General features: G+C 41.1%; 1 protein-coding gene across 1 annotated transcript in view; it reads left to right on the top strand.

Moving 5' to 3' along the window:
- Positions 1-26,432, top strand: part of RAP1B (RAP1B, member of RAS oncogene family) — a 279,529-nt gene that overhangs the window by 37,787 nt on the left and 215,310 nt on the right. The window lies entirely within an intron of this gene.

Here is a 26,432-nt window from a genome sequence, read left to right as displayed (position 1 = left end):
ACCTTAGAGGGGAGCAAGGGAAAAAGGAACTGTACCTGAGGAATAGGCCTAGAACTTGACTTGTAACCTATGGGTATATAAAACCCACATCAAAAAATATTGTCAACACTAGTAAACCAAGAAGAGAAAAAAATATTGACTCCCTATTCCAGTTACAGTCATTTATAAACTGGCTGCTACCATTTATGCCTGATTACCGTACAGCATGATAACAAGTGCACATGTCATAAAGTATATGTTCAGTAAATTGATTGGAAAGCTAAATTTTCCACTATACAGACAGCCGTTACGGTTTGTTACTTCTCAGTGATCCCATAACACTGGAGGGCACATGAGCCAGAGGGCAACTCCATTCTCTTCTGATAAAAGAAAATTCTGTGGAACAAATCCATGTTTCAAAGAAATGTTCTCTTTATAACATAAGCTACTTTGTTATTTGAATCATGATGTTCTCTTGATCATGGGCTTTTATTGTTAAGAAAGCAAGCGTCCATTTCCAATATATGCTTCAATTTAGCCAAATGCAGTGAAATATGTACAGATGCTTCATGAATTGAAAAACATTACAGAAATGTGAGTAGTTCCTGGTTTAGGTGTTAAGAATGGTCTCCTTTTGGGGCACCTGGGTGGCTCAGTCAGTTAAGCATCTGACTTCAGCTCAGGTCATGATCTCATGGCTTGTGGGTTCGAGCCCCGCGTTGGGCTCTGTGCTGACAGCTCAGAGCCTGGAGCCTGCTTTGGATTCTGTGTCTCCTTCTCTCTCCGCCCCTCCCTCACTTGTGCTCTATCTCAAAAATAAATAAACACTTAAACAAACAAACAAACAAAGGGTCTCCTTTTGTACCATTTTGTACCACTCTTCATCTTTGTTTTTCCTAAACAGTGGAACTCAATGCAGCTTAACATTACGAATTAGTCTCCTATTTATTATGAACAATACCTTTTCTGATTATTACTATTGTTATTGTCTAATATTTATTGAGTGCTTGTTACATGTCTTAAGACTCTATATGATGTACCAGAATTGTTTCATCAGGAAAACAGGGCCACTGTAAATGGTACAGGAATAAGGGGCTTCATATAGAAATGACAGCTTACAGGGGTGCCTGGATGGTTCAGTTGGTTAAGCGTCCAACTTTGGCTCAGGTCATGATTTCATGGTTCATGGGTTCGAGCCCTGCGTCGGGCTCTGTGCTGACAGCTCAGAGCCTGGAGCCTGCTTGGGATTCTGTGTCTCCCTCTCTCTCTGCCCCTCCCCTGCTCATGTTCTGTTTCCCCCTGTCTCTCAAAAGTAAATAAACATTTTAAAAAATATTTAAAGGAAAAAAATGACAGCTTACATAAATATGAGAGGACCTGGAGGAGTTAAGTTCTAGAAGGTGGCAGCCAGCGGAGTGAAGAATCACCATTGTGTCCAGTTTAAAGCCCTAGAGTATCAATGGAGAGACTCAGACTCAGTATGTCCAGAAATCCTGCCATAGCTACAGAATGAGGGCTCACAGAGAGGGCTGTGAGCCCCTGTGTCTGGTGAGGCCTTGATGAGCTGTAGCAACTGTTATTCCAGAAACATTGTTCTCCCTTCAATTTTGTCTTTCAAGTCTTGTGCAAGTCACAAACTTCAAGTCTCATTCACAAACTCCAACCTGGAACCACATCGGAAAGGAGATTCTGGGAAAGGTTGTTCCTAGCCTTGGAGAGGGGTAATATTGATGATGCCAAGTTACCACCAGGCCATGCAGCACACAGACAACTCTAATATCTAGGAAACAAGTGTTACTGTTAACATTCTTTGGCAGTTAAAATGCTGAGATGTTCACTAACTTGCCTGAGGTCACATGTTAATAGGTGGCAGAGCTAAAACTCAAACCCAGGTCTGTCTGATACTCTTGATCATACTTTTAACAACTATAGTTTAATGGTCTTCAGAATCTATAAATACAGATTATCTGTCATAATATTTAGTATTATTTCCTGTCTCCATGAGTACCAGAGGCAAAGTTTTCAACACTTCTAAAACACTGTGGTTAAGAGATACAGATATCAGAACTAAAGTGATGTGTCAGGGATGCATTTCTCCTTTGGGGCCAAGCTGGGACATTTCTGCTGAGGTATCAGGTGCTCTGCAGCTTAGGAACTACACCATCAAGAAGTCTCATTTCTTTCTCTGGTTGGAGAAAAATTAATGCCTGCACTCCTTAATTCTTCCATCTTTTCTACATATTGTGCCCAACAGTGACACCTTGAACCCTCCTTTTGGGAAAGAGGGAAGAATATGCTTCCACTACCTCAAGTCAAGTGAGAAGAGCTTCAAGGGAACATTTGAAGAGCTTGACAAATGTTCCTTGGACTTTGTGAAACAGAATGGCTATTATCTAGTTCCCGCCTTGGGGTGAAAGATTCCAGGTAGAATTGTTGTTTTAATGGCAGAATGACAAGAGATGGGTGCGTTCGGAACAACTACACTTCTGCCCACTTTGGGGCAAAAACGTCTGAGTTTCCTTGTGGGCCAAGTTGGACAGCTGGGAGGGAGCTCCGACCTAAGAGTATTGCCTGGAGGGGAAATATAACCCCCAGGTGGACTGTCAGAAGTCCAGGTGCTGAGGGTGGGATCCCGGTGGCTGTTGATGTGCAGCCCCGCCCACATCAGGAGAGCTGCAGTCAGAAGTCCTTAGTGGGCACACCTCCAAACCATCCTTCCGTGGGAAAAGCCAGCAATTGTGCACCTGCCACTGCAGAGGAAATCATCAGATTACAGGTTACACAAGCCACAAAAGTCTTTTTCATTAATCCCCGCTCCTCCGAGCCTGGCCCTGAAAAATAGGGAAGAGGAGATGGACAAAGTAAAACAAGCAAGTGGAGAAGTCAAATATGTGTCTCTCTCCAGCTGGGCACATTTAGGGGGAGAAGAGGCAGAAGGAAAGGAAAATGGAACTGGATTGGCGTTTTATAGTACATGGGAACTTTAAAAACCCCAACCAGAGGCTGTTCTGGTGACTATAAGTAACCAAGGGATTTTTTTTCCCTATCTTTGAGTAACTGAAAAAGTTTGGGTGCCAAGACTGTATCCAAGAATGGGATCTAACAGGGAGAAATAGGAAAGACTAAAGTTGATCTCTACATGACTTTGTTCAGTCCAGCTTGTAAGTAAAATGATTATACAAATATACAAATTATACAAATATAATAGGAACAATGGGACAACATAAAAGAACTCTTAGCAACTAAAAATATTACATGAGAATCTTAAAATGCCATATGGGAGTTAGAAAATAAAGTTGAAGCCACTTCCTGGAAATTAGATCAAAAAGAAATAAAAGACAATAAAAGTCAACAGTCATTGAGGAAATCTGAAATCTGACATTATAATAGGAGTTTGTAAAAGAAAAAATGTAGAGAGAGAAAGTTAAAAAATTTTTTTCAAGAAATCTTCCCAGAATCAAAAGATGAGTTTCTAAAATAAAATCATATGCATTAATTATTCAGTGAATATCTTAAAACACCTTTTATGTGCTAGGCCCTAGTCTAGAACTACTGCTGGGACTAAAACAAAGCCCTTGCCAAGAGCTTGCATCCTACTAGGAAAGACAGGTAATAGACAAACAGTGACATGTGTCAAATGGTGATAGGTGTCATTAAGGAAAATAAACCAGGATAAAGGAATATAGAATAATGAGATGATGGGATTTTAGGCCAGGTGGTCAGGGAAGGCCTGTTTGGTAAGGTGACGGTTGAGCAGAGAGAGTGAGAGATACAGACATGCTGGAAATGTAAGCACAGCAAAAGCAAGTTTCCTTGACCACCTTGTGTACTAATGTATCCCAACTATCATAGTAACATTTGTTGAATGAATGAATCAAGGCATAGGGAAAAGCACATGCGAAGGCCATGAAACAAAAGCATCCTTGGCTTGTTTAAGAATGCCTGTGTAGCTGGAGCAGTGAAAGCTTAGGCGGAAATGGTAGGTGATGACCTTGTAGACCACAGCAAGGATTTTGGATTTTATTCCAAGGATTTTATTCCAAGACAGACAAAAATCCATTGCAGGGTTCTGGACATCAGAGTGTCATTATACAATTGCTGTTGTTAAAGAACTACCCTTGCTTCTATGAGGAAGGTAGACTGTAAGGAGGTGAGACTGGGGAGCAAGGGGACCACACTCGTCCAGGCAAATGTTATCAGTAGCTTAAAGTAGGGTAGTAGGGTAGTATGACTGGAGATAGTGAGAAATTATCAGATTATTGATAAATCTCAAAGACAGATTATATAAGACTTGCTAATGAATTAATTAGATGTCATATGTGAGAGAAACAGAAAAGTGAAGGATGAAACCAAGGTTTTTGGCCTAAACAAGATAGAAGGGGAAACTGTTAGTTGCAAGGTGTGCACGTGAAGACCTGATGCAAGGGTGAGAAATGAGGGATTATTTTGGACTTAATAATTGTGAGATGCCTACAGGATACAGGATACACAAGTGGAGATGTCACATGTATGTCTTTGCTAAATAAATAAATTTAGGGTGAAAATGCATATTCAAGTTGATCCTCCTCAATACAACACATCTATCTTAATGTCCAGACAAGTGACCAGATTTTAAAGCCCATTTCCAGCCCTGAGACCTGACAATACAATAGTCCTCTCCTCTCAGCTGAAGTAAAAACCATCGAAATTCCCCTTTTATGACTTCTACAGGATTTTTCCTTCCCCACATATATGGCTTGCATTTTCCACATTACATTCTCTCTCTTTCCTCTAGCTTCTTGAGGAATAGGTCCCTCTTATTTTAGAAAAAAGGAGAAAAGAAACACGAACCCTTTATTTGACCACCCTGTTCTTTCTTCCTCATTTCCGTGAACTTGGTTGCTTCTCCCTCTGGTCTCTGGTGAAGCTTTCTCTCCTTAACTGTGATTTCCCTGTCCAGATCCCTCCCTGAAACAGTCCTTTCAAGGCCAAGCTCATAGCCTGTTCTCTGATCTGTGTATCCTGGCTGAGACTCTGCACCATTCCCTGTAGTTAACTTCTCATGGGCCTCCCCCAGGATTCAAAATTTGGCCATCTGCTCTCCTATCTGCATTCTTTCTCCCTCAGAAAGCTCATCATTTCCATAACTGGAATAAACACCCCTGTGTGGACTCCCAACTGTTCATTTCAGTCTTTGCTTTCTATCAGAGTTTGGACGTCTAGGAGTATCTAACAAAAGTGGTGGTCTGGCGTAACTGCTGGAATCAGATGGCTTGTGTTTAACTATATAAATGCGGGATTATATTTACCTCTCATCTTTTATAAAATGAGAATAAGATTAGTACCTATCTCACACAGTTTCCATGAGAATTAAATGAGTTTATATGTGTAAAACACAGTGCCTGGCACATAGTAAATATCATTAGTGGAGATCACACTATCACGGCAAACTCAATTAAACACCAAATTCTTCCTTTGCTTCTCTCCCTCTCTAATTGGTTCTCAAGTTTTTCTGTGATATCTCTAGTTCTCAGACCCACAGAGTTAACAGTATTCCATGAAGTGGCAAATATATATCATTTTTATATGTTTTAGATTTTAAGATTCTAAAAGATTATAATGTTTCTTAAACATCAGTGTCCCTGATTCACCCCTTCCCTACCACATGCCTAGGAAAGCAATGATAAAGACCAAGAAGTCATGATGATAACCTAAAACTAAAAAGTAATAATAATAATATACACTGTGCTACATACCAAGTAGTCATCTAAGGAGCTTTTTACATATATTAATTTGTTTAATCTTCACAATACTTCTATAAAGCATAAATATTGTCTCTATATTATAACTAAGGAAACTAAGGAATGCAAAATATAATTTAGGAAGCCTATACTGTAAAAACTACATGGAAGACCCAAAGAAAAGAAATTCTAAGACTCACTCTCACATCAGTGATACAAAATAGCTGTATTTCTGGGTTGTGAGGGGGAAAGAATAAGTAGGAACCCCATTAAAAAAAAATTTTGTAGGACACCTGGGTGGCTCAGTTGGTTAAGTGTCCGACTTCCGCTCAGGTCATGATCTCACAGTTTGTGGGTTGGAGCCCCACATCGGGCTCTGTGCTGACAGCTCAGAGCCTGGAGCTGGCTTCAGATTCTGTGTCTCCCCATCTCTCTGCCCCTGCCCCACTCATGCTCTGTCTCTCTTCTTCAAAAATAAACATTTTTAAAGAGGTTTTTTTTAGTTTTTTTTAAAAGATGCAATTTGTCATTTCTATATTTCTCTGATTCTAAATGAATCACAGAAGAGACCCGAAAAAACATCTGGTTCCACCCCTGTTCCCTCCATCCCCATGTTATAAGACTACCCAACTATAACCATCAGTCCATGAGATAAGTAAGCATCCCTATAAATTGGCAACTGCTCTTCTCTAGAAGGAGACACACGTTACACGGTGTACTCTGAGAGTCACGTGCTTCTCTTTGCATGCCACAAGGAACAGTCTTGGATATATACAAACAAGGAAGGGCTATATGAGCTAACGTGTGACTTTGAAAATCGGTCAAGTATTCCCCACAAATAGCAGCTTGTCGGCACCTACCTGAACTCTAGGTCTCCACTTTTCAGAAGAGAGTGTGACAAGGCTGGAGCCGATGGCTGGCCTAGTGAGCTGCATTCTTACACGGAAAGCAAAACCCCAAAGCTGGGCTGCCCCACCAACACTCAGCACCTCCCACGAATGAGAGAGAGACTATAGCTTGACTGCAGCACAAGACTAATGTGGCGAGTTGAAGAGTTGAACAAATCATTCATTTTCCTGTTGCATAAGCAAGAATTCATACCTCTTGGCTTTTTGTTAGAGAAGGAGGGAAAAGTGTGGCTTGTTACCTCAGAAGATTCTGCCCAATGAAAGGCTGGCCCTTCAGAGGATCTGCCCTAGATGCCACACAGAGTTTTGCAAACCTGGCTCAAAAGTTCTCAAAATAGCTATCTTTGCTTACAGTAGCAGTTAGAAAAATGAAATGAGAACAAACCTTGTAATGTAATATTTTATACCACCTCACTGGTATTCAAATATGTTTTTCTAAGCTCAGATGGTTTCCATATGTGGAAAGACTTCAGATTTAATTTTATTAAAGATAACTAACAGCACTTCGAAACAGTAGTTATCCATATGTCATTCTACCTCCAGCAAAATTTTTATGTGTAAGGATGTTTCAGCTGCCACACATAGTCTTGACTGGCATTCGAGTGGATTATTAGCTGTCTTGCCCCTAGCATCTATTCTGCCTTAATGACTTCTGTTCTCCACCACTGCTGAAAGTGACTGGAGGGAGTACAGATTCCAAAGGCAGCCAAATGAAGCAGAGAAGCTGCAGGAAGCATACACTGAAAGAAAAGTGAGTGCAGTTCCCCCGAGACAGGTGTACGTTAATGTAACCATGGTTTTTAATCCCCTCATATGCTCTCTTTGTAACTATACCTGCCTTGAATAGTATGTTCAAAAGAAAAATGATAATAGCTAACAGCTGGACTCCTTTTAGCACTTTCTTATCAAGTACCTTCTAGTTTGCAGCCTCCCAGAACAAAGAGGATCTCTGTTGCTTAAGCCCAGAAGCTTGATTTATAAACTTAGCATAATGAACCCTGTCAAAATTTTATTACCAATCAGTTTATACCATAATATATATGTGGAGCAGCTATTGTATACAAGGATGACTGATTTTAATGCACTAAAACTTTCCCTTTGTTAACTTTCTCTTAGCCCTGGGAATTGTAATGTCTCCTTTGTTTGTAGTTAGATAACTGCCATTTAGCCAGCTGCCCTAAGATATCTATCTCCATCTGGAGCTACAATTCCCATATTAAAGTGTAATCCATTTCTTTTATCCCCCTTGAGTGATGAACAGAAAAGATCCTGTCTACAACTGATCTAACACCTATGTGTTCTCTCTCATAAGAGCCAGTACCCAAGTTAAACCTCAAGCTATGTGTAATAATTACATTACATTCCTTCTGGAACCCACAAATGTCAAGGCATTTGCTCTACAAGACAGCCTGGAACCAAGATGTAATCGAGCCTTTCACTGATCCCACTGGACTGGGCTACGTACGAATCATCTCCCTTTCTTACCCAACTGGCACAGATAAATAGCAACTGAACAGCATTTTGTCTCCTGAAGAGTATAATTTCCTTAAATTAACATAAGGCACTAGTTGTTGTATTCACTTGCAGCCTTTATAAGGCCAGACATATCTCAAGAAGGCCTAACTAATCTCAGGAAGCAACCCACACGTAGAAAAAGCCTATTACAGAGTTGAAATCCTCTTAAGGAGATGCAGTAGGCAGAATCGTCCTCACTATCACCTGTCTGGGAAATTTGAGCCAATGGGACCTGAAGAGCACTGCAGCTCCAAGCAAGAACACCACCTTTTGTTCTCAGGTTCATTTTATTGCCTAAATCATTCTGTCACCTGCCTCCTCCCTAGGGGCTGAGCTAATAAGACATTGTTACATCTATCAGCAAGTCCATCTGGTTCACTGAAATTTATCTCACAAATAGTAGCTAGTCAAAAGATGAGAAAGTGGTACAAAGTGGTCTAATTTTTATAAGTTTCCCTCCCCCCGCTCCACACAACTTTGGGGGCGGGGGCGGGGAACACTAGCTTCCCTTTCATCAGAGCAGCAACCTGTAAGTAATGGATCCTTTCAGAGCATTCAGATATGGCCTCAATCGGGGCTGATCTTTATCCCAGTTGTTCCCGGTATTTTACTCTATTTTACTCAGGTTAAACTTGCAATGATTCAGTCTTCCACTGGAAGTGACTTTTCTCCTGAGTCTTCATAACCTGGACTGAGTACAAATTGTTTAGGCATATGCAAAAGGTAATGATGCATTCATAAAATAAATAAAGAGCAGGAAAAAAATTTTCCTTGTAAATTGCTGCCAAACATTTTAAGAATCAGTGGGGATTGTGATGTTTTTTAACCTCGGGTCAGATTGGCTACACTCTGACCACCCACTCGTCCGTGGCTAGAATGGAGTTTCCTAAACCTGGTGCCACAGTGGTCAAGAGCCTGGTCTGAATCCTGGCTCTGCTATAGAGATGATAGTGGCCTGGAGATAATAAGAGTGCTTCCACCATGAGCTTGGAGTGGGAATTCATTTGGTTAATATAGGTGAAATACCTAAATAGTGACTAGCTAATCATAAGTGCTATATATTATCTTGATTACAGTCCACAGAACACTAGTTTCAAGAGATGTTACTGGAGAAACAAGAGTCTGTGGTCAATGAAGACTGGAAATACTTCACACTAACGTATTTCATGAAATCTCTATAGCTATCAGGTAGGTACCACTAAGAAAGAAAAAGCAGGACACAGGCTCTCCTGGGGATTTGGCAGTTCTGATTTCAGTTTTACTACTTTCTTGGCATGTGGTAGGTAATCCTTTTGCACCTATTTTAGTAACAAGATATACCCTCCACTACTGGATATCTTCCTTTCTTAAGTTCAATCAAGCACTTGGTTATTCCTTTGCAAGAAAATATGGAATGGTTAATCCTGCAATAATGAAGTTGTGTCTCTCTACCTGCTCTGTCTCCATACCTTTTGGCATATACAGTTGGGCCAGTCTCAACTGCTGCCTGCCAACAGCCACAGTAAAATGCCACTGTTCAAGAAGTGTCCTAGCTTCAGAGATGATAAAATGTGGGAGGAAAGTACTGCTTAGAATTGATGAAACATTTATGGCCCTCTTTAGGAGTACCCCAGTGCATATTAGCATATTAAAGGTGGGAGGAAGCCCTGCAATAAAGGAACCACCTTCCCTGATTTAAGCCAAAGTATTGGACCCTACACCTTCTTTACAAGTTCACACATATCAACATGTTGGAGCGTGCTGAAATAGAACCTGACAAATCTAAGCATTACAGAGCAGTTAGAAGAGATTTGTGCAGCTCCTTTAGAATCAGGCAGTGACAAAGAGAGGGAAGACTGGCTTAATAAGGTTCAGGACATGCTGTCCCCAAATATGGGATCTTAGCATATTGAATATTTTAACCTGAAGGAGTTTGAGGAAAAAGGTCACTCTGAGCTCCCCTGCTCCCAATTCTTCCTCTGAAACAGGTCATAAAATCCTTATGTGAGAGGTGCCCTTCCTAGACCCTGAGGAGAGGAGCATCCTTATCTCCAAAGACAAAAGAATGTCCAGAAGAATCCTAACAAACAGGCCTTCCTAAGTTTCCCCCAGTTCAGTACACTTAGCTCATATTTTTTAACCCTTCATATTTCTACCACTGCCCATTCTTCGACAAACCCAGCATAAACATACACATGTCTTTATGTGCCTTTCAGGCCTTCATTTTCTTATGAAGGCTTCTGTATCACATAAAACTTATATTCAACACATTTGTTTGCTTCTTTCCTGTTAATCTGTCTTTGTCAGTTTAATTTTCAGACCCAATCGGGGACTCTAAGAGTTGAGGAAAACTTTTTTCTCCTCTACAACCCTGTTTGGGATCAAAGACAGGAAAGCAGCCCCAAAGAACTCCTAGAGACTAGTGATGAGTCAGTCTCTCTGTACTTTTGAGGAAAATACTTGCCTTGATCTCAGCCCAGGTCCTCATCATGATGAGACTAACTCCTTAGAACTGGTCAAATTCTAGTTTAATAACAAATATTATTGAGGTCTCAATGTAACAAGGCCCTGAGCTCAGCAACAGAGCTACGAAATGACTGTGGAAGTTCCCTTTGTAATCTGTAAAAAGATGATAGTAACAACACAATAACAGTGTTATTGGCCATATGCAATGAAGGAATGTATGTGAAGCACTTAATTACAGTGTCTGGCACGGTTTGTTGCAAGGTTCATTCCAGTGAGGAAGATGGAAAGAAAGTGTAAGAAACGCTGAAGAAGCAAGGACCACCACCACTCCCCTGTCCCATAGAAGGCAGATTCCCATAGAAGCCACCAAGCAAATGGCTTATTGTCCTCTGGTTTACTTTAACTTTAAATTCAATCCATTCTAGTTCCTTTGTGCCTGCAAAAGGACAAGAACCAAAGGAGAGTTCAGCCTACTTGGCATCTGGTCATCTGCCCCTTGCAAACACTGGATTGTGGCAGAACCAAGCAATGCTTGTTCTGACTTCAGCTTGGCATTTGGGATGAGAACCAGCAGTGAGAAGATCTGTTAGCAGTGGGGGAGAGAGAAGGTGTGTACAACCAGAGGAAGTCAGGCTAAACACAAGGCTTTCACTTCCAGCCACAGAATGGCAAGCCAGGTGCTGGATAGTGACACCTCAGGTACTGCCCGACAGCCCCTGCTGAACCTCTGAACTGGAGGCCACTGAGAAAGATCTCTGTGACATATTCAGACCCATTTGCACTGGAGTTACAACAATCAGACTAGGGGCCAGAGATTTTAAAGACAGTGTCGATTGTCTTCAAGGGGACCCACTTCACACCGGAGCTTCCATTTCTTTCTCCCTGTCGTAGAGGCACAGCCAGCCACTCCTCCACTTTTGTTGTGCTTCTAGGTCCTCGCAGCTACTCAGGGGCAAGATGTCAGACTCTTAGAAGCTTAGCCTCCTGCTGGGAAAGGGAAACTGAAGTGAAGAGAATATTTCGGAGGATAGGAAAACTATTAAGTCAGCTTACTTCCTTTTCCTGTTTTACATCTTAAGTGACTCAAAAGGAGGGGAGGGAAAGAGGGGGAAAATAGTGACTGCTGGCAGAAAGTTGCAAGAGCATTGGTTCTGAATGTTCTCTTCAAAGTGAGATACTGTTTTCTGTTACTGTAGGGTCAGTTCTCATTGTATTAGTTTGATAACTGAAAGCTACTTGGTAACATAGAAAAACTTATTTAAAATACTCACTAGGGAATTCATATGCTTCATTGCTCCAGACTAAGTGCTGTAATAAGGATAGCTTATCTCGTGTGCCAAATCTCTCTCAAAAGAATAAGGAATATCAGATTATTAAAAATCTAATTGAACTCATTTACAAAATGTTAACTAATAGAGACAACCTTGTATGATATCCATCTGATATCCCGTGGATGGGTAACTACTGTTATTTGATTTCACTCTTCTTTAAGAATTACAGCTAGAGCTATATATTTATGGTGTCTTCTTCATAATTGGAGCAAAACACCACACAGACGTGGAAACTTCAGCAGTTGGCAGTAGTAACAAAACTGATAACTCTATGTTGGTTTGGATTCTCCATGCAGACATTAATTGGGATAAGGAACAACTTGTTGAATCAACAAAGACTGTCCCCACCTACAAGGTGGAAAGGAAAAGCAAGGTAGAAGAGAACAAAGGAATAGAAAAAAATGTTGCCCAGACTCATACCCATAAGAATGAGTGGGAGCTAAGACAAGAGAAGAAAGGGGGCGCCTGAGTGGCTCAGTAGGTTAAGCGGCTGACTTCAGCTCAGGTCATGATCTCACAGCTCTTGGGTTTGAGCCCCGCGTCAGGCTTTGTGCTAAGAGCTCAGAGCCTGGAGCCTCCTTCCAATTGAGTCTCTCTTTCTCTCTGTCTCTCTGTCTCTCTCTCTCTCTGGCCCTCTCCCACTCGTGATCTCTCGCTCTCAAAAATAAATAAAACATTAAAAAAAAAAAGACAAGAGAAGAAAGGTAGAGGTAGAGATATAGAGATGCATTCAAGGAAAAGTTTAGTAGAGAAGATATTTGCAAACCACTGAAGGAACTTAAAGATTGTAAGGGAAGGGAGTTCATCTTTTTTTTTTTTTTTAATGTGGCAGTCTACAACTGCCTGGAAGATGGAGAGAGGACACAGAGAAAAAGATGGTATCTATCTTTGGTTTCCATAGCAATGACTAACAGTGTCACCGTCAAAGCATCATGACTTCAGAATAGGAATGAGGCTACAATAACTAATAATAGCATATACTAACATCCCTTTTAAATCTCTCCCCAAGTGATTTATCACTAATTAGTATTTTTCACTAATTTTCACAACACCTGTGATGTAGAGAGTATTATCCATTTTATTTCAGAGATTAAAAACCCAGAACAGGAGAAGTTTAAATGAACACCCTGCCTGAAAAGTAGTATTGCTGCTAGTCTTTCACCATACGGTGTAAACTTACAGAATAATCTATGTGAAAAACTGTTTCATTGGTTTCAGGACAAGTAATGTATTTTGAGCTAATTATTTTTGGAAAGTGTACTAGCATTGTATGGAGAAAAAAACATTCCTAACAACTATTCATATGTTTCTTCTTTGCTTACAAAACAAGAAGAAGCAGAAATTTCAACCATTTCAACAACTCAGGGTTGCTTTCCAAACTTCTTGCATCAAAGATTGCTAGTCTATCTTCCCCTTATTGCAACTGGCACTCTTTCAGGCTTTTTATATTTTTTCTGGGCTTTGTTTCACTTTAGTCTTCTCTCTCTCTCTCTCTCTCTCATTCTCTCTCTCTCTCTCCCTCCTTCAAACACACTTTTAATGCCAGACATGACACTATGACCACCATTTATCACTATAAATTTCATAGTAGAACTACTTAACATGCAGAGCAAGTTTGTATAGTAGTGGGGAGGACTTTGGAGGTGGACAAACTGAGTTCTAATTCTGTCTCTGCCACCCACCAGCAGGGTGAACTTAGGCCAACCACTTCCCTGACCTTAAAATATGATAATAGTATGTGCTTCACAGAGTTGTTGTGAGAATAAAATTGAATAATGTACATACAGCACTTCATAATGATTATTCCTGGGGCTTTGAAAACCCACGGGTCTCTCCCTAGGTAGCTGTCCTTCCACTTTCTCATACCCTATTTCACATTTCCCATCTTGGCTCTAAAGCCTTTTGACATTTACTTCCTTTTAGGGAGCTCTGCCTATTAATACCATGAGGACAAGGAGAGAATGCTCAGAAAAGCTATGTTCACACTCGGGGTATCTATGAGGACCTCAGAAAGTACCTGAGGGACTAGAGACCCAGAGATCAAAGTTTTCTTCCTGTGTGCCATCTTACAAATTGTGTGATCTTGGGCAAGCTACTTAACTTCTCAGACCTTCATTTTCCTCTTCTCCAAAATGTCATCAATATTTCATAGGAGGTCATAGGGATCTTGTAAAGATTAAATGTGATTATGAATATGAAAATTGCCTTGTACAGGAGCATAACACACAATAGATGCTCGATAAAGTATGAACTGAATGTGACTATGAATTTAAAATATTCCCTACCATTCTCACTTTCCTCAAATTTAACAATCTGGGATATCCTATAATGCAGTTGTTAAAATCATGTAGTGGAAGATCGTTTATTGACAGGAAACAATGCTCATGATCTATTACTAAGTGAAAAGAAGTATTTATATCATTTTTGTGTTTTTTTGTTTTTAAACACACACAACACATCACATACACACACACACACACACAGAAAAAGGGGATGTGAGGATTTTTCAAAATGTTAACAATGATTCTTTCTCTGTGATGTTTGTGGTGTGTGTGTGTGTGTGTGTGTGTGTGTGTGTGTGTGTGTGTGGTTTTTTCCTGTTTTCCAAGTATTCTAGATTAAGCATGAATCCCTTTCCTTTTAGGAAGTAAAAGTAAAATTTAAAAAAGAAACTATGGCAACTGTTAAGATGTATTATATTCTTGTATACATAAAGCATGACCATGGAAGAAAAGCAGTAAAAGCAGCAGGGAATGTGGAGAGAGGAAGAAGCTGCCAAGACCTGGGGGGAAGGGAGAGGGAGCAAAAGGGGTCAGAGAGAGGACATGTGTTAGGTCAGGGCTAAGACTCAGAAAGAGCCTTGTCTTCTCCCAGGCATTTGTTTCTGGGACCGCCAAAAAGCCTAGGGGGATACTGGGCCATGTCCCAGCCAGGCAAACCACCACATTCAAATTCCATTAGAGAATGAGGAGTCCGTGGACTTCAGAGCCCTGGTGCCTGTCTTTTCTCTCTTAGGCCCATAAAATGAGTGATAACCTTGCCTGCTTACAAAAAAAGCTAACGGATGACCCAGATGGCCTCTAATGTGGCTGTCAAGCCTAGGAGACTTTGGTTTACTAGGTTAAATGAGCAATAAACCAAAAGCTGTTGCCACTAGGTGGCATGCCCCAAATACTATTTCACTTTGAAACTGGCAAAAAAAGTTGAACCAGACACCCTTTAAGTCCAAAGCATTATTAGAGGCAACAAGGTGATGACCATTTAAGGTTTTCAGTTACTCCTTGTTAAAAACAAGTAACAATCACCACCTTCCCAACACTCCTCTCCAGAATAATAAATTCAATGTATTTCTCATGGACACATCTGACAGTCTCCTCAGGAGACTCCCCTCCCTGTCCTTGCCCCCATTGGGATCTATAAGCGTCCTTAGCCAACCAAAATAAGTAAGTGCCCCTACAATACTCCAAAAGTGAAGATAAGTCTCTGGAATCATCATTGAATAATGTCCAACCATAGATGTCAGGTTACCATTAGATGAAGGAGGACAAGAAAGGTCCTAATGTGGATCTATTAGAGTTGAGGAGAGATAAGAATGGTATTCAGCCATTCTTTCATTCAACATGAATATACTCCTTTTTAGTAAGCTTCTCTTACTAAATATCAGTGCTACTGCCAGGACCTCTATATTTAACTAGAGCTATCAGTTATTTACACCTTACTGTCTTTTCTCCTAAAAGTTAGATGCTATTGTATATTCTGTAAAAATGGGATTGTGTTCAGATGATTAAAGAGAGGGGTCATTTTGGAGCACATGAAAAGAGCACCCAGAAAGGATGGGACAGGTTGAACTTGAACTTGTGGCTGCTGAGGCTCACTGAACTCTCGGCACTTTTGAGTGAGGAGAGGAGAGAGTGAAGAAATAATTAAAGGGAAGTGATGAAAGAAAGGGATGTGGCAAGACACACTTTGCATAATGTGCACCTTTGCCTAGGACTATCTGGATCATAAAGCCCTAAGTGATGAAATGTGAAGAAATATAGGCAGTTTGGTATTTTCTGATTATATAACTCTAACAGGAAACTGCCCAATTCCCTGTTATTGAAGTAAATTAACTATAGGAGATATGACAATAAATATAAGGACAGATTTTTTTTTAAAGCAGACACCCCTGTGGATTCACACAAATGGGTACTGCCCCTTTCAAAGTGGAGACTTTAGGAAGCTGATCACTCATTTTAATGATATAGACCATTTGGGGAGTTCCTCTTTTTGAATTGATTTTGGCAACTGACACATATCTTTTGAAAAGCCACAGTACCAACAAAATATCATTCTTTTTGAAGATGGATTTCACTTGTTGATAGAACCAAAAGCTATTTGGAGCTAAGTCTGGCAAAAAGAAACAATGATCAATAAAAATATTCTATTTCTGGTCCAAAATGAGATGCCTTTGCAGAATTGATTGGAAGAGGTACTCTGGTTTCAAGCTGAGCCCCAATCCTCATTCCACTATTTCATTAGCTTTGTGAATATAAGCAAGTTATGGAATCATTATGTGTCTCATTTTCCTCATCTATAAGATGTAGATGACAGTGTTAGTATGTGATTAAATGAGATAATGCATGTAAAATACTTCCATCGTGCTAATTCATACTGTTTATTAAATAAAGAGTAGTATTGGCAATGGCGGCAATAGCCATAATAGAAGTAGTGGCAGCCATAGTAAGATGTGACTTATGAATACAAAGAGGCAATTTAAAAAGGATACAGCTTCCCAAAGTAGCAACTTTTAATAACCACACTAATTTGCATGTGTGTTCTGAAATATTTTTTAATCTTCTTTTTGCTTACTAGCCAATCCTTATTTAAACTCAGGGGGTACAGATTTCTAAAGAGCTTCTCCAGTCAGTGGAGAATACTTAAATAGACAGTTTCTGCATCAGTGGTTTTAAATTATTATGCCAATATATTAGAATGAATTAAGATGCTCTATTTTCTAGACATGTCAAATTGTATGTCTTTTGTTAATTCACAATAAAGATGTACAAGGCTAGTGTAAGTCATTTTAAAAACTAAACCAGATATGATCAGCCAATCAAATAATTGTTGACCATGGATTTTGGACTGCATGGGCTAGCCACTGTGCTAGCCACCAGAGATTTAGGGCTAAACCAAATAGACATACCAGACTGGCCAGAAGTTCTTGGATTCTTAAAACTACTTGTAGCTAAAAACAAACAAACAAAAACCTAAAAAACAACACTTCTAGGTAAGGCCCCCTCACATACATGCATAAACCACACACACACACACACACACACACATACACACACACACACACACACACACACACAAACGGGGCAACATCTCTGGAAGAATACTCAAGACAATAGTGATTGCCTCTGGAGAGCAACCATTTTATACCATTTTGTACTGAGTTACCATGTGTGTCCATTATCTTTTCAAAAAGTAAAGAGAAGCTAAAAATTAAAACTTTTATATAAACCAAAAAATTTAGTTTTTATCTATTATTTAGTAGTTTTTATTATTCTATCTTTGTGCATCCTCTTAACTCGTTCACAGCAATATAGTATTACTATTGATCCCCAGCCAATTAATTACTCCTAATTTCCCTTGTAAGCACACAATTAACAGCTGTGCAATCTATCAGTCCATGTACCCCAGTGATGGCCTGTTGAAATGCTTTCCTAAATAAATTTGGTGTGGCAGGGTTATCAGGATCTTACTGCCTGGCTGGGTAGCCATTCTGTAGCTGGCTAGCAGGATCTGCAACCCACACACCAGAGCCATCCGGCATCCATCTCCTTCATCAGCAGCATGTCTCCCAGAGGCACTAAGCAGTGACCTTCCTCTGTGAATGCTGAGGCTCATTTTCCTTTTTGGAGCTCATTGCTCTGTGCTTTATTCCAGAGAGCCATATGTCCTTCCACTTTAACCTTGTCAAGAAATCATCAATCAGTCTATCAGCAAATATTTATTAATCATCTCCCATGTTCAAGGCACCATGATAGATGTTTTGGGAGGATGTCAAGAAATACAAAATGTGGTTTCTAACCTACAAGAGTTTATTGTCTAGTTCACAGGATAGAATGTATAACAATTCAAAAGGTAGAACCGTAAAGGGTAGAATATTAAAGGTGACAAATTAAGAGGTGAAGGGGGAATGGAAACTAACATTTATCAAATGCCTAAACACTGTGCAAGGTGCTTCATATATGCTTCACTTAATCATCCTGCCAGCCCTGCTTTTAGCTCCATTTTATAGACTTAGAGATGAAGAAAGTTGCCTAAAATCACACAGATAGACAATGGCAGCACTTGCATTAAAACTTCAGTAAATGTAATTCTAAGGCTTTACTTTGCTGACTCCAAAGTATTGCTCTTTCCCACATATATAATACTTCCCCATAGAAAGTCAGGGTTCTAGGAATTAATTGGAATGAGTTATCACTTGAAGTGGTAACACTAGATACCATGAATAGGTGTGAAATCTGAGGAAAGCTTTCAAAGGGTTAAAAAGCCAAAGATGGATAGAATGCTGTAAGGTAAGGGGAAGGAAGTGTATTTCCATTTATAAGAAAGGCCTGTATTGTCATGTAGAGATGGAAAAGCCCAAGCTGATGAGAAGAGCATTAAGTACCCATACCCTGTCACCTGCTCTACAACACATGTATACAACATGGTCCTGGACATGTAGGTCCTTCAGGAATCAGCCAGTTTATAAATAAGTGAGCTCTTCTTGGGAGGCTGGACTCCTGAGAATACACTGGGAATGGCATGGACCTGGAACCTCTTAAAACCTTATAGTCTCCTTAGAGATTCTTGGTGTATATGAGGGACCCATCATACAAGACCAGCAATTTTACTTTATAAGAAATAAGTATATTAAAACAAGCATGTAGATATTTTGGAGTATATTCCAACATTGACATTAATTTTTTTAATAGGCATTAATGCAATGCCTAGTTTATAGTGGGAAGCATTATGAGCTTTGGGCACTGGCACAGACAGCTGGTAATAATAGGTTATTGTCCTCTGGCACTGAGGGTTTCTCAGGGTAGAGGCTGAGAAGTGCTAGTACAGACAAGACACATACATGGCAGAACACATGATATGTGGAGGCAAAGGTAAAGGGAAGTAGGTCCATAATGCTACTCTGAGTCTCCCTGTTCTGGTCTCCCTTGTCATCCATACTCTTATGTTGTTTTTATTTCTTGTACTAACTAGAAAATCTCTCATTAGGACACTCCATGCATTGCTTTGTCCTGATAAGTCATCCTTGACTCTCTTGTTTGTCTCAACGCCACATCTGATCCATCAACAGTCTTGTTGGCTCTATCTTGGAAATGTACCCGGAGTCCACAGTGTCACCACCTCTAGTCCCAATACCCCAGCCCAAAGCTCATCTTCACTCCCCTGCATTGTCTCAGTTGCCTCCTAACTGGTTTCCCCGTTTCAGCCCTTGCCCCCAGAGTCCACCTTCAACAGCAGCCAGACGGATCATGTTACAGCCTACATCAGATTATGAGAGTGCTCTGCTCAAAACCCCCAGTGACATCCTGTCCCCCTCTGACTAAAAGCCCAAGACCTCCAAATGGCCTATAAGGCCCATACAGTCCTTTGCAGACACCTCCTGTGTTTTCCCTGCCCTCACCATTCCCCAGCCACACATGCCTCTTCACTGTTTCTGAGCAAGCCAATCCCCTTCTTTCTCAGGGCCCTTGTACTTTCTGTTCCTTCTCCCTGAGATACCTTTCCCCCAGATATCTACATGGTGTTTCCCGCCCCCCCCCCACTCCCCTCCAGATCTCCACACAAAGGTCACTTTTTCATTGAGTCCTGTCCTATCTTTGCAAAGCCCTTACAGGCCCTGCTAACAATATCTGATATGCCATGTATTATACTTGTTCCTTGCCTACCTCCCTCCACTAAAATGTCTGTTTCACAAGGGCAAGGATTCTTATCATTTCATTTATTCCCTGCACCTTGAGCAGTGCCTGAAACTTAGTTGGTAGGCAAGAAATAATAGCTGAGTGAATGAATTTGCTAATCTTTGGCTCAAAGAAGTTTTTTTTTTAATAAAACAGATCAAACTAAACTACCTGCCAAGAAGCAAAGAGAAATTGCATTTAAATAAAATTTAAAGCAAGTTGCAGAATTTGAGTAGCATAATTTTACTGTCTAAATGATATATTTGGGTATATATTATGGAACACTAACCATATGCAAGCAGTCTGATAAACATACCGTACATAGGCCATGTGATATACTCTTACGTGGATGTTTGTAATTGTAGGAACCAAACCACTGGAAAGTGGGAATGAGGTTTGAGGGAGCAAGAGAAGACTAGATTTACTTTTTACCCTTCTCCATTAGTCGAATGTTTTATAACAAATATGTATTATTTTATAATTGAAGTAGAAAAAGATCTGAGAAGACTGGATATCAGTCTTATTTCTATTGAACACTTCCCAGTTTCATTTTTATCTTCTCACAGGATGATTTCTTTTGGATTTGGGGCCTGTGATAATTTACATGATTGTAAGTCTCTCAAATTCTTTCTTAACTACTATAGAAAATATTACAAGTGTTGGTGCCACCCAGAAAGCAAAGGATGATGATGCCTTTTTACCCCCTTTGGGTCACATATTTTTAAAGATAACTTGTTCCAATTGGCATGGTTATGAAATGAGAAATTATTACATACAAGATTGCCGCAATCCACATTTTCTGCCTATCTTTATGTCCCACATGTTCTTAAGATGTCTATCACCTCAGTATCTACAATTTCCACATCTGTAGTATAACAGCGTGGTGCAACAGTCCTTTGCAATGCTGCACACCAACAGAAAGAGGCCAGGCCCTGCCGCAGTGTCGCAACACGCAGGGTCTTTCCGCCTCAGTTGGACAGACGCCCAGAAAGGCGAGGCAGAGGACTCTTAAGGACTCCACGCAGAGGCCAGGCCTGTCAGAACTGCAGTGACTCCACACAGCAAGGGGCACTGTATGTGCGGCAGTTTGCCTGCCTCCCTCTGGCTCGCCTTTATTGTTGAGTTGAGCAATCGGGGCAGTTCACGGGGCGACAGAGACTCCACTACCTAGCACATCTGGTTTCCGCTGCTGCGCTTCTGAAGAGTTCCTTCGGCCTCTCGGTGACCACGCCCTTTCCCAGGCCCGGCCCACAGGAAGTCAGGCCCGGAGGGAAGGAGGCGTCGCAAGTTGTGGGAACCACACAAACTCCCGTGGCACCGACAAGATCTACTCCACCCCTCACTCAAGAAACAGGCTCAGAACCAGCTTTAGTCCTCTGCCCCATCCCCGAGCCCTCTTGCCCTGAATGGCTGACTGGGGTGATGTTTATACTCATGTTTTCATACTTAAGGAGGTTTTGGGGGCAGGGATCAACTCCCCACCACTCAGACTGCACACAAGAAACCTGATGCTCAACTTTTATGAATCAGGTCATGCAAATGGGGTGAGGGAGGGAGGAGGGAAATTAGATAGCATTTTATACATGGTTGGAGAGAGCAGAAGAGGGAGAGAGAGCTAGACATTTTTTTTAAATGGTAGCAGTGGCTGCTGAGTACTTGGTTTCATTTGCTGCTACAGTGGACAGCCTTGGTACAGCCTTTCTGAAAGGTGATGTGACCACATGTATCAAAAGCCTTAGATGCTCATATCTACAGAAATTCCATTTCAGAAACTGAATCTAAGGAAACACAAGAGGTACATACAAAGAATGTTCTTTGGCAGGTTACATCCATAGGCATGGAATAATTTAATATTTCAGAAGGTAGAAGGTTTGCTTTTTTTAAGGGCATGAGGAGCTGTTCATGATAAGTGAAAAGGCCCTATATTTATGTAAAAATGTACATATCCTATGTAAAAATATGCATGAGAGGGAGCACTCCTTTCTCTTGACCTCCCCTCTACCCTTAGCTACTAAGTACTGCACTCTCTCTTTTTTTTTTTAATATTTATTTATTTTTGAGAGAGAGAGTGCACACACAGGGGAGGGACAGAGAGGGGGATACAGAGGTTCTGAACGGGCTCCAAGCTGACAGCAGAGAGCTGATACAGGGCTTGAACCCATGAACCATGAGATTATGACTTGAGCAGACGTTGGATGCTTAACCAACTGAGGCACCCAGGTGTGCCCCCCCTTTTTTAAATGTTTATTTATGCACTCTTCTAAATTTCTTCCTAGTCACTGGCCATTCCTTCCATCTCCTATGGGAGTCCTCCCCCCTTCTTTCCAATGGATACATATTGAAGGGCCTCAGGTCTCAGACTGCAGGCCTCAGACTTCCTGTCCATCTTTAATTAACTCCTTAGACAGGCCCCATCTCTTTTCCATCCTCCTAATGAAGATGATCCTCAGATTAGAATCCCCAGTCCCATCCTGTCCCCAGATCTCCTACCATGTCTCGAACTACCTGCTCAAAATCTTCACTGAAATTTTCACTCAGGCTTCTCATATCCAAAACTGAAATCCTGATTTCCACCACCACATTTCCCCTGTTTCTCTCTTGTTGTTCACCTCTGTAAATGGATCATCATTTCACTGGAAATGGGATTGGACATCATCCTTTTCATGCCTGCCTTCCTTACACCCAACCCTTCAGCAAGTTTGCTGTTTCTACTCAAAATACATGCCAAACCCAACAACCTTCCCACTGTCTCCACCACTCACCCCTCAGCCCAGGAGGCTGGCATCTTTCCCCTAGACTTATAATCAGCCTCTCAACTGGTCTCTCTGCATCCACACTATGTGCCTAAAATCCATTCTGCACACAGCAACCAGTGATCATTTTTTAAGAAATAAGTAAATCAGATCAGAAGGCAGGAAACCCATAACCAAAATGTTAATGTTATCCAGGAATGATGAGATTATAAGCTGTTCTTGTTTTTTGTCTGTTTCACTGTTACTTGTCAAAGTTCTAACAATAAGCATGTTTCACTTTTACTATCAAGAAATCAAAATGTTTTGTTTTTTTGTTTTTGTTTTTTTTGAAAAAACAAAATCGTTAACAGGTCTCAGCCTGGAATGTTAGGAGTTTATCTCCCATGACTCAGTTCTGGCCCACCAGGACCAAACAAGCTACAGAGCAGTAATGAGTGCTCAGCCTCCAAAGGTGGCAAAGGTGCAATGGAGGAATGTCCTCAGCTAAAGTGGCAGATACACAGCACTTGTGATGTCCCTTCTCTTACCTGAATGCACAACAGATTTCACTGTATGACTGCTACCATTGCCAGCTGAGCTTAGATGCAGATCCAGAATCCTTCTCAACACAGAGGCAGCCACTATCATTCAGTTGCGACTAATGCTTAAGAGGAAACGTATTAGTCGTTTGTAACAAGCATTCTACCTGAAGACTAAGAAATTACTATGGTTTCTCTTAAGTAGGTATAATGCACTAAATATTTTCCAATCAGTTTTATATCTAAAACCTCATGTATCTTTGCAAAACCCCATAAGGTGAGTAGAGAAGATATTTTTATCCCTCTTCTAATGGAAATGAGGGGCTCCTGGGTGGTTCAGTCGGTTAAGCATCGACTTTGGCACAGATCATGATCTCATGGTTCATGGGTTCAAGCCCCACATCAGGCTCTGTGCTGACAGATAGCTCAGAGCCTGGAGCCTGTTTTGGAGTCTGTGTCTCTCTCTCTCTGACCCTCTCCTGTTCACACTGTCTCTCTCTATCTCTCAGAAATAAATTTAAAAATTTAAAATAATTTTAATGGAAATGAGGGCCACAATGGTGAGAGTCACACAGCAGAGCTCTGGTCACCTCATTGCCACTCCTGTGTGCTTTTCCATGGTTCCCATAAACCTCTGCAGGCTATGAGAGAGGTCAGAACCACACACCAGACCCTGACTCAGGAGAAAGGGATGTGGGAGCCAGGGTTAGACCCAAATTTGAGCGGAGATGAACTGTTTCTAGATAATGAGTAATTCATTACTATTAACAACTTTGAAAATAAATAATGGTGAAACAGACGAAGTTCACAAATTTCACAACAAAAGCCATCATCCTCTTCAGGGGCAGTGCCTCTGAAAGGCCAACTTGTTTGTTGGTTACCATAGCAACCATGACTAGCTAGTCTTCCATTTGACCTATTCTGAAGTAGCTTTTTTTTTTTTTTTTTTTAAATCAGGGCTCCCAAGCTTGCAAAGAACAGATTGCTCAAGTGGCTTTAGCATCTTTTCACACTTTCTTGTCACCTTCTCTGCAGTCATACGCAGGTTCAGTGGCCAAGAAAAATAAAGTATTCACATGACTGCCATGAAATAGAGTACAAATTCCTTCCTACTGCTGTTCCATCTGTCTGAAGTAAGCAGCTTGCACCATCAGCCACTAAGCAATTCTGATTGCCATCAGAGATAGTGTGGCCTCTGTCCTTGGCAAGCCAATTAATAGAAGTTCCATGGTGAGAAATAAGTAGAGAAAACTTCTGTTCCCAAAGGAATAGTCATGGCACTTTAAACTAGAAAAGACTAATGAGAAGATTAAGCTTTTTGTAATGTAGTCCTGCATGTGGTATCATTGACAAATGGGGTTCATCTCTTCAATCTCCCCTTCCATCCCCTCCTGCCACATATCTCCCACCTCTCCCCACCCTCCTTCGACACTCCCACAATCAGACACCCAGAGGCTAGATCCTTTATATTCTTTTCCCACCTTTATGCCTTTTTAACTCAGTTTTAAAATGAACTGCTGCATATCTGAGCAATATTCAAGTGAGAGGGGCCATCTGTTAGCCAAGGAATTTCTTCTTCCTGATATCATAATAAGAATGACCCTGGTATAGACTGGTTCTGCAGGGGTGAAGTGGAGGCAGGGAACTCTAGAGCACTGGGGTTGTGCTCTCAGCCCCACCTTATTCCACACACACACACCCTTCCACCCTAAGACTATGGGTTTCCAAAATCCAAAGCTCTGCTTCACTTTGCTGCAAGAATGGCCTTACTCTCCCCCAAACCTCTGTCCTTGCTGCTGGCAAATGAGAGCCTAAGACTTTCAGGTGGTCTGGGTAAAAGTGATTCTGCAAAGCACTATTGTTGAAAGAATGGTTGGCTGAAGTCAGAACACCAGGATCAGAACATAGTGCTGGCCCCTTCCACTTGTCCATCAAACGTGTGGACTCTGTCTAATTTCCTCTATGGAATAATAATTGCCATAAAGTATGATGTGCTCATGTGATATGAATACAGTGCTACCATGGAATACCATCTATGCCAATTATAGACGCTAGAGAAGTCAAGTGAGATGAGAAAAACAAAGTGTGGTTTAGCTGAAAAGAAGAAATAATCAGTAAATTGCTTACAGGGTGTGCCTAAGTGCCATGCAACCCAGTAACAATTAGGTGTTCTATTAAATATGTGCCAGACTAAGTCTGTTGTAAATTTAATTCAATTGCAATAATTGGATTTATGCAGGGCCATTTACTCACAATCAAAAACAAAACAAAACAAAACAAAACAAAAAGGACCCCTCCATCTCCATCTCCCCTCCAGGAAGAAGGGAAATGGAATCCCTAACGTGCCCCATGTTATATATAGTTTCCTGAGCCAGCTGTTCAATGTTCAGTCACACTTTGTGTTTTACTCTGTGCTACTTATACACCTTCTACCTCCTTCCCATCGATTCCTAGGTTTGGGCAGAGGGAAATAGGTTCCTCAGGGATAGCTAACAATATGGCTTCCCTAAGGGGAGCTGACAGAATGGTCAGAATGGCTGGTATTTCTCAGTGGGAAGGACAAGACAAACAAGACCCAAGCAGCAAGTACATGGGCGAGGAGGAGGTTTGCAGGAAGAAATGCCAGTGGAATGAGCCAGAAGCTGGGGTCAATTGCAGGGATGCTGAAGGATAAGCACCAAAGTGGAATGAGCCAGAAGCTGTGGTCAGTTGCAGGGATTGCTGAAGGATAAGCACCAAAGTGGCAGGAGTCAGAAGCCAAGAGGAAAGTATCCCCAAAAGAAGGCCACCAGATGACAGGGCTGGAAAGCAGTGGGACTATCTGTCAGCTCAGCTTTTTGGAGCTCTCCCTTCTTGAGGGGGCCTCTCCTGCTCTTAGAGTGCCTGAGTCCTCACAGCAAGACTCTTAACCAGACCCCAGACAAGTCCGAGAAAAATGAACCAGGCTGGACAAACTGGCAGAGTTCAAGGGAAAGCCATGACTCCACTTTTCACATTAAAATTATAAAAAACAAAAGATGTTCCCCCCAGGTCACCAAATCTGTGTCAGATCTACTGTCATCCTAAAAATGGCAGCTCCGGACCCTGCTTTAGAAGTGAGGTTTCTCATCTGGGTCAAACCCTAGAGGCTAGTATCAAAACATAAGGGAGCATGATAACAAGGGGAATATAGTTATGTTTGTTGCCTTATAATTATAGGATCCTAAAGCAATAGGCTTGGAAGGAATTTGATACTCCACACCCAATAGGGAGAATATGGGTCACAGAGGACAAATCCATGCACAAGAACTCACCATGTGAATTACCCTATC

This window comes from Crocuta crocuta, unplaced genomic scaffold (genome assembly GCF_008692635.1).
Source record: "Crocuta crocuta isolate KB4526 unplaced genomic scaffold, BGI_CrCroc_1.0 scaffold97, whole genome shotgun sequence".
NCBI classification, from domain to species: Eukaryota; Metazoa; Chordata; class Mammalia; order Carnivora; family Hyaenidae; genus Crocuta; species Crocuta crocuta.
The sequence above is the reverse complement of the archived record's forward strand: the minus strand, read 5'-3'. Positions and strand labels throughout refer to the sequence as shown.